The 9,703-nt window shown below is 44.8% G+C and overlaps 1 long non-coding RNA gene across 2 annotated transcripts in view; it reads right to left on the bottom strand.

The window, feature by feature from the left end:
• Positions 1-1,402, bottom strand: part of LOC115279305 — a 58,032-nt gene extending 56,630 nt beyond the window's left edge. Inside the window, exons 1-2 of one of the 2 annotated variants that reach the window (XR_003903352.1) lie at positions 1,287-1,402; positions 873-1,003 (exon numbers count right to left, since the gene is read on the bottom strand). This is a non-coding gene — a long non-coding RNA (uncharacterized LOC115279305). The remainder of the gene's footprint in view (positions 1-872; positions 1,004-1,286) is intronic. The other variant, XR_003903351.1, reaches the window with a different exon arrangement.
• Positions 1,403-9,703: the final 8,301 nt, after the last annotated feature.

Below are 9,703 nucleotides of genomic sequence, written 5' to 3'. Positions count from 1 at the left end.
GGGGGGGGGGGGGGGGGGTGGTCTCAGGTGGAGAGCGGCCCAGTCTGCACTTTCTCGGACTTGGGGCGGGGATGGAGCATGGTTGGCTCAGCACTTACCTGTTCTCACTCTTTTGAACCTAGCTCTCCTTCTCCAGGGGACAGAGAGATGATAGATAGATAGATAGATAGATAGATAGATAGATAGATAGATAGACAGATACAGAGAGATGATAGATAGATAGATAAATAGATAGATAGATAGATAGATAGATAGATAGATAGATAGATAGATAGATAGACAGACAGACAGACAAGAGGGAGGGAGGGAGGGAGCTGGGGAGGGGGGGAGGGAGGAAGGGAGGAGGAAGGGAGGGAGGAAGGGAGGAAAGGACCGAGACTGGCAGTTCCCAGTCTCACTTGGTGGGCCGTCCTCCGCAGGAGCCCAGGGCACTGCAGAGCCCCCTTCGCTTAGCTCCCTGATTTTCAGGATTTGGCTGTGCACCCACTCCTTCCACACCCGCATTCGCACCGCCCCCTGAGGTCCCCCCAGGGCCCTCTGCTGCAGGGGCTTCTATCAGAGCAGCTACACTACTCTGGAAAGAAGCCTCTGGGGCTTACCCATCTGGGAGCTGAGCAAGGGAGCTTGAACAAAGAGAATGTAACCAAATGCCTCTTAACCTACCAGCTTCTCTTAATGCCTGTCGCTGGAGCTTCTCCCCTCCAATTCCTTGCCTGCAGCTCCCTCCATCCACTCTCCGCCCTGCTGCTGGAGGGTTCCTTCTAAAACTCGGAGCCTATGCTTCAAAACTCTTCTGTGACTTCCCGCACCCTGAGGATGAACTCCAACCCTCTGACCAGAGGATATGAGGTCAGAGTCTGGCCTGTCCTTACCATGGAGCCACACCTCCCCCTCGGCTCCTTTCTGGTCCTAGCCAGGTTCAATGTTCACTCAGCGCCAGCCCCCTCCCCTTCTTCCATTCCATCTTCACACTCGCCACCACAGCTTCAAGGGGGACACAAATCTGAGGACAGGAACGTGGTGGGGGACACGAATCACACGAGGGCATAAAGAGGAAGGAAGGGAGGCTCAGTCAGGGTCTGCACAGAGGAAAGGCCACATGGAGCTATGGAGTAAGTACCCCAGCCCCCCTCCTGCCCAGCCCCACCGCCTGCCAGTGTCTCGCGTCGCCCAAACCGACCCAGAGCCACAGGGCGCGGAACGACGGTGATGTGGTCGGTCTGGGCCGGGCTCCCGGGCACAGCACTGGGTGGGGGCGACGCCAGCCGCAGCAGGGTGCATCTTACCTGCCCGTGTCCTTGCACCCCCTCATCGCCGGGCGCGTGGACAGAGGGCCGTAAACACCTGTGCACACGGGCTACATGTAATCGAGTGAACTGGCAATGAAAGGACTTGCTTTGAACGGACGGGAACCACGCGCGCTGCTGCGTATTTTCCGTGTCACAAGGGGTCTGGTCTCCAAGTTTCGGTCATGGATATGGCAGCCCTGAGCTCCAGCCAGCTCGCTCTAAGCCTCCTGCTGTGGCAGGCTGGGGAGGCCCCGCGTCCCGCCTTGTGAGCAGGTCCCGTGGGTCCTGCAGGTCACTGTCACCTAACCTTTTATGGGACTGGATGTTTCATCTTCCATTACGGGGGTCCCCCCTCCCCTGCTGCGATTGCAAAACATAATCATTTGGGCAAAGACATACGGCTTCTATTGGGGGTTTCAAACACGAAGAGGTAATCTACCATTAAAAGTTCATATGCTGGTATTAAAAAAAAGAAAAGTGCAACTTTTATGTGGGATTTCTGACCTTTCGCAGGCATCTGTGCGGGCCTCCAGGTGCCGGAACCGGCTCGCACACAGCGCGCCTCGGGAACACGCAGCTGCCAGTTTGCAGGCGGCTCCTGGGAGCGCGGGGCCACTGGAACAGCGGCTGACGCCAGGGCAGGTGACGGGCCGCCCCGCATCCCCTCAGGACAGGACGGCATTTAATAGAGTGCTGGGGTTACAGGAGTCACTCGGGCCAGGTCAGGCCGACTCTAAGACACCCTGGCCCCCAGTCAGGCATTTTAGTGGGAAAAAAGTCGCCAAACTTTTCATTCCAAGTAACAGCCAGATGAATGGATTGTCTCCTGTCTACCCAGTCATGTTATTTTAGCTTATATATGTATATACACACATCCCATTTAAACCCAGTAATCAAACACAATGCAAACAGCTAGACTAGAGGGTCCTTTATGACTCCAGTATTGAGAACAGAACCCAAGCTATCTGCTATAGGAGAACTACCCCCTTGTTAGACTTGGTGTCATAATGAAAATCATAATAATGATCTCACCCAGTTCAAGTATTCTGTGCAATTAAATCGTGCTATAATGGGATTACAGTGGCTCTATATAAGCTAAAAAAAATCACCTATCTTGATGTCAAGTTTCTCGAAGTCTGTACCCATAGGACAAAGAACTTCCTCCTTCCCCCTCACTCCCCCCCCCACACAGAATTAGTATTAGATCAGTCAGTAGCACGATGACCTCACCAACTCTGTAATGAGGAAACTCACTAAAACCTAGCTAGTCTGCTCATTGCAACAGAAGGATAGAAAGAGAGATGAAAATAGAAAGCAAAAATACCAAGTAAAAGGCAGAGGCAGAGACAAGCACAATCAAATTAAAAAGACAAACCAAGAAAAACACAGGTCACAGAAACAAGCTGGGGGAAATACAAGCAGCTAACTTCTATAGGGTAGGAGCGCCATCTTGTGGACTATAAGGATAGTGCAGCCGAGGGTTTCTGATGTTGCCAACTATATGTAGTCCTTGCAAACCTTAACATCCCTTTCTTGGTACCTCTGCAATGACCCGAATGAAATTAAATAGAGGGAAAGTCCCGATGTGTAGACTGATGTTCCCTCATTCTTATTAGGAGAAACAATGGCTCCTAGATTATTCCAAACATTAAATATTTAAAACATGGACACAAGCAAAAACTTCTGAAACAACCTCTTGGTTATTTTCTCCAAACACCTGTCCTATTTCTTTTCTTTCATGGAGAAGACAAATTATTTTAGCATCAAACACATACTGCCTCATTTTGCTAATTATGAAATTTGTGTCACACACTTAAAAAAAAAAATACCGGCCTTAAAGAGACACGTTGGGTTTTCAACCAGTAGGTGAGTTTATAGACCATATGTTCAGCCGTCCTCAGGCATTTTTCAAAGTTGGAAATGTTAGGCATTTATATGGTTTATTTGTAAAGCACCAACAATAATTGGAACATTATGGTCTGATTATTTGCTAAAGTAATCTTTCAAGCAATTCAAGTGGTTGAAATTTAAGGGTGCAAAAAATATCACGTGACACCAAATAAAATTTTATTACTGTTGTTGCACTTACATAATTTAGAAACACCTATTAAAAATAAAAAATAAATAGCTTCCTCCCTTATAATAAAGTTTCATCTTAGCTCATACTTTCAGCTCATACTTTTCACAACATAGGGCAAAATACAGTTTTGAGAACTTTTGAATTTTCTGCACAAATTATGATTTGGAGACAAAAATATTAATACTCCAGAATAACCAATGATCAAAAGCATCAATCAGTTCTGGTAGTATGGACATCAGGGTCAAAAACTAAAAAATGGAAAAGCTTAAATGAGTCTAATATATAGTTTTGTGATTGGCCTTTCTTAGCATACTTCAGTCAGTATCAGAGAAATTTCTGGAACAAAAGAATGGAGGATTTCAGTGCTCTTTCTCCACTCACCCCTTTCATACCACTTTCACCATCACCGTGCCTTCAGGGTATAGAACCTTCTGTGGGTAGAGCAGTGAGGACCCATGGGTTTGCCAGCAGCCCCCATGAGCCTGAATGTGGGGACCATTTCCTTCCCTCCTGCCTTCTGTGTCTCAGAGTTCTATCCACAAACCACAGAAGACTAACTTCCAAGGAAAGAGTTACCATTTCTCTGATTTTGCCCTGATTTTGCTAATCTCATCGGATCTCACCTGATCTCCTTTGCTCTGTAATCCTGAGAAACAAGATGAACGTTGTACCAAACCTCTCCCATGGGGCTTCTGCGACAGGTGTCATTTACTCGAGTCTTTCTTGCTGGGCTCAGACAGCGTCAGAATGCTCCTCCCACCACAGCCTGGAAAACCTCGACCAGCTGAATAGAGCGGACGTGACATTAGACGTATTTGTTCTTCCGATCATTAACCGTTATAAAGTGTCTAAAATCAACATTTTGGGATTCAAACTCTCTACTTGGACTGCCTCTGGCACTCGAAAGAGGAACAAAAACCAAGGTGTTTGGCTTTAGGTTGGGATGGGAGGGTCGTCACATATTGCATAGAAAGGAACAAACAGCTCCTCTAGCACGTGGTGGCCATGATTAATTTGACCCTTGAAATCTTCAAGGGGTTTGTCCCATTGATCAACTGAAATGCACACCTTTTGTCAAATCAATAGATGTTAGCTTCTAGATCTAAACAATATTGCCACCACGGCTATGTCAGGGCATTCTTGTTCCCCGAAGATATTTGTAGTCTAGGCACATCTCAAAGGGGAACCAAAGGATTTCCCTTCAAGAAGATTTGACTTTAAAGAATTTCAGCTAGGAGGAAACAGGACATTTTCAGATATGACAAGAAAATATATGCAATATATTAATTTGAATTTTATATTAGGCAAAACTAAAGAACTTACCCTCTCTGTACTCAAAACAGAGCCATGGGGTGCCTGAGTGCCTCAGGCAGTTGGTCTCCAACTCTTGGTGTCTGCTCAGATCGTTTTCTCATGGTTTGTGAGTTCAAGACCCCCATCGAGCTCTGCTCTGACAGTGTGGAGCCTGCTTGGGGTTCTCTCTCTCTCTCTCTCTCTCTCTCTCTCTCTCTCTCTCAAAATAAACTTAAAAAATATATTCTAAAAAAAGGAGCCAAGCTTTCATGTTTTATCACATGGAAAGGAGGCAAAACCCTCACAAAAGATACAGACTATCGCCTAGAGAAAATATCCACTCTACATCAGCATTACACTGAGAGAAAACACCATTTACATTTCTCTTAGAAGAGACAGGCTTGATTTAAACATACATGAGGTTAATTGGAGGGGGAAGCAATTGGATCTCCCTCTCCCTATGACTAAATGCAGGAAACTGACCGGAGCCTCCGATCAGAGCAACATGCCTAGACAGGGCTAAACTCAGGAGAGCCCTTCTCCAGTCTTCTGCACTTACTCTAGAGCACTTTCCTAACCTGGAAAAGACCACATCCTAGGATTCTGTTTCCTACTGGTCAGGCTGGGCCACGAAAGTGGGATTGTCTGACTGGATCATCTTGGATTTGGAGAAAGAAATACAAGGGACCTTTCTTACCCTTGAGCGTTGGGGAGTAAAATTTATACCATTATGTGAGGTCCAGAGACCAAATCTGAGTTCCTGAATTCTCCTCACGTAGCCAAGGACTCTAGATGATTCTAGTGCAGAAGCTGGCATATTGTAGGTTCCAATAAACATTTGCTGATGGAATAAACGAATGAATCAGCAAGTCCCAATCTGGTGGGAACAGATTGTATTATGTCTGCTTCCCGAAGAACTCACATTTAACCACAAGTTATTCTGAGCCCTCTGTTTACAACTGCTCAAATCTGAGATGTCGGAGACATTATAGTCTATGGTCCTGTAACTTCTGCTCAGTGTTCTGTATGCTTTAGCAAACTGGCCTGCTGCAATTCTCTGCCGGGAGCCCGGGATTATTATGTGTCTCCCACTGCAAGGCGTATGGGGATCTGCAGACCCACTGCAGTCAGAAGATAACAACTTCCAGGTGTAATCCGGGAGCTTCCTTCCTTTGAATGCCAACAAAAATATTATTCTGATTAGCTCCTTTCTTGTAAAGTTAAATACTTCCTTCCTACCTCACTTCCCCTAGACGTCATGGCTCTCCCACTGGCGCACATTAGATCCCTTTACAGGAGAAAAGCCACGGTGATTTTTATTTCTGATTCCACCACCTGCACTGTCATTATTTTAGATTATGTAATGACCTGCTCCAATTCTAACCATAACACCTTTCTGCTCTCAATTTTCCCTTTACTTTGTCTTCCTCAATCTTCTTTTGTCCCATAACCTTTGTTGATGCTAAGAACCATAACTTAATGCAAAGTATTCATAGCTCATTCACTTCTTCCAACACTACCCCACGGAAAAGAGGCCCCAGTATACCTCTCTGGGTCCAAAACAAAACAAAACAAAATGCTGTCATTGTCCAGCAGTAATTATGGTCTTTTAGTACAAAAGGTAAAGCCACATTCCTTGGGAGTATGACAAAGGACTTCCTGAGATGGGGACTAAGCTGCTCACGTAGGACTGCAGAGCTGGTTCCAATAGTTAAAGCCAGGCCTCCATATGCATACGTAATTAAGCCGAGATCATCAGAAATGCCAGGAAAATGCCTCCATGCTCGTCACTGGTGAGATTCTGCAGTGAGAGTCTGCGGTCATCCCTACCCACACCGGTAAGACGTCGGCATAGGCACAGTCTGGTTGCATTTACAGATATTAAGTATTAATGGCACACCTGAGCCATGTTTGTTCTGGGAAGAAAACAACATGAGCTCAGCAACCAGGGATTATGTTTCAAAAATAGACCATAGAGTCCCAAAGTGGATCATTGGTAATGGTGGTTCACGCCAACACATGAGAATTCTCCTTTGGTTCAGGAGATTTACTTCAACAGAAAATTCTGAAAAGCTTCTAAGGACAGTTTTAATACATGGAAGCGAACAGGAAAAAGAAGACCCATACCAAGGAGCAAAAGTTAAATTCACAGAGAGCTGTAGAAGGGGGAATCTGGGGACCAGCGAGAGGCAGAATGGGGCAAAGGGAAAGGACAGGGTCAGGGTTACAGGGACTCCCACTTCTCCTCCTTGTGATAGCATTAATGAAGCACTAAGTATGTGCTGTGCACTGTCCCACAGATTCCTCACACCAATCCTATAAGAAATGTTACAATTCTCATTTTATAGATGAAGAAAAGAGGCAAAGAAAGGCTAAGTCACTTGCCCAAGGTTATCCAGATGGCTGTGAAAGAGACATGATACACACATGCCACACGGATTTACCTCCAGGTCAGTCACACGATAGAACGTTGACTCACTCTAAGCTCTGGTCGGGGCAGAGAACCGGCCATTTCTAAACTTATGTGACAGAGAGCAAACGCCCCACTACCTATGAAGGAACCTAGATTTAGAATCAGACAACTGGAGTGATGGTGCCGTCTCTGATTTCTCAGCTGTGTGACTGGGGCATAACTTTACAATCTTTTAGACTCCGTTCTTGTTTGTACAATGGAGATAGTCACCTCCAGTTCTCAGTTCCACATGTAGGAATACTGGAAGTCACCACTCCAGCCTAACAGGCTGAGACAGCAACAATGTCCTCAGATCGGTAGGACAGGAGAAGACACTGGGCAAACTGCTGGCCCAGGGCTGGAGGGACAGGTGAGTGCAGGAGTCACAGCAGAGACTCCCGAGCAGAAGTCACTGGGAACCGGTGCTGGCAGGAGACTTGACCTGGAAACTCAGCACGGACAAGTCTGAGAGTCAGAAACTCCTGGGGGACCCAATCATAGGGAAGCCCCCCAACAACTCTGTGAGATTTACCTCCAGGAGCTCAATCAGGTTCTCCCAGAAAATATCAGAGAAAAATCCCCTCCAGCTTCTGGCAGTGGGAGGGGAAAAGAACCAGCTGAAAAACCCCAGAGTTCCCAGTTCTGAACAAAGCCTGCCCTCAAAGGAACCGGTTAACTGGAGCCCAAACGCCAGGATATAATCTGAGCCTCACTGACCAGAGAAAGGACATTTCCAACCTCAATGCCTCTAGCCATCTTCTCTCACCTGAGGGATGGGAGGAGAGAGAGCTGAGGAACACCTGTGAAGTTCACGGTCCGAGGCGGAGACCCACCCAGGTGGAGGTAATAAATCCTGCCTGTAGTGAGCACTCCAAGTCAAAGTCGGACGAATACAGAGTTTGGTAACTTTACTTCCCTTAGAGTTCTGAAAAGACGGACACCAGAGAAGGTAGGACACAAAAGATGGGCTTAGAAAATCTGAACAAACAAGTCACTGTGTTAATTATTGTCACCAAAGCAATAAATATCTTTTTTTGTACTTTTAATTCCCTTATTTTTTTTTTGCCAAAGTATTGCCCATTCCAAAAACAGCTTGAAAGAAGTTTCTACTAAATGTATGTATGGTGTAGGACATTCACCACAATATTTATAATCGAACTGTAACAAACATCTTGGTAAAACTGAACATTAAAATCAACTATTCACATATGTTCACATATTAAGACCTGCTAGAATCATGCTTACTTGGTAGAATCTAGCAAATGAACTTTAAAAATTTTTTTTAATGTTTTATTATTTATTTCTGAGAGAGAGAGAGAGAGAGAGAGAGAGAGAGTATGAGAGGGGGAGGGACAGAGAGAGAGGGAGACAGAATCTGAAGCAGGTTCCAGGCTCTGAGCTGTCAGCACAGAGCTTGACATGGGGCTCGAACTCACAAACTGTGAGATTATGACCTGAGCCGAAGTCAGACACTTAACCAATTGAGCCACCCGGGCGCTCCATAGCAAATTAACTTTTGAATTTTGCCTTAATGCATTTCTAATCAATGTATCTCAAGAGATCTTTTTTATATCTTCATGTTTATAAAACATAATTTTTCAGTGGAAAACGCTTCCACCAATAAAAGAATAAATAAAAAATAAATCAGAAATTCAGTTGAGGCCACACAGAACAACTTATGCATACACATATATATAACCATATGTACTATATTTAATGTATTTTATATAGAGACATATAGATACTGCATGTATATTTTATACACACACCTATATACACATATTTCACACAAACACACAGAATCACACATCTAGCCCTTGCTGTTACAAATACATTATTGAATAAAGTAAACGTTCAACTTCTACACTGATATAGAAATCTTAATTCTTCAAGGCTTGGGGTAGACAATCAGCTTTGAATGCTAAGCAAGAAAATTCTGTTAACAAGATTTGGAGGAAGGGGAAGGGGGAGAATGCTGTTACTGCTCTAAGAGAACAAACCTTTCCGATATGTTAGGTTTGTTTGAACACAAGATGTTTTCACTCTCACATATGGAGTAAAAGTACTTATTAAGGTGTTCAGCAAAATAACATAAAAAAATTGCTCAGTGGTTCTAATGCATTCGTAAGTACTGGCCAAACACCACTTATAAATAATAAAATATTTGGGGGGAAAAGATGGTAAGATAGAACAGGTTGGTTATTATTTATATTTGCATATACATTCCAGCATTTTAACCTCGGGTATTTTTTTCTTGCTATCCAGCACACACCTGGGCCATTAATTCTTTTGTTCTCATAAGGGGGCCCAAGGGATGTAAACTCATCTTTTAAAATTTTTTAAATATTTATTTATTTTTGAGAGAGAGAGAGAGAGAGAGAGAGACAGAGCAGGGGAGGGTCAGAGAGAGACTGAGACACAGAAGTCAAAGCAGGCTCCAGGCTCTGAGCTGTCAGCACAGAGCCTGATGCGGGGCTTGAACTCCTGACCTGAAAGATCATGACCTGAGCTGAAGTCAGACACCCAATCAGCTGAGCCATCTGGGTGCCCCAGATGTAAACTCATTTTTACACACACTCAAGAAAATAA

Source organism: Suricata suricatta, chromosome 15 (genome assembly GCF_006229205.1).
Source record: "Suricata suricatta isolate VVHF042 chromosome 15, meerkat_22Aug2017_6uvM2_HiC, whole genome shotgun sequence".
Taxonomy (NCBI): domain Eukaryota; kingdom Metazoa; phylum Chordata; class Mammalia; order Carnivora; family Herpestidae; genus Suricata; species Suricata suricatta.
Note: the sequence above shows the minus strand (reverse complement) of the source record. Positions and strands in the feature narration are given on the sequence as shown.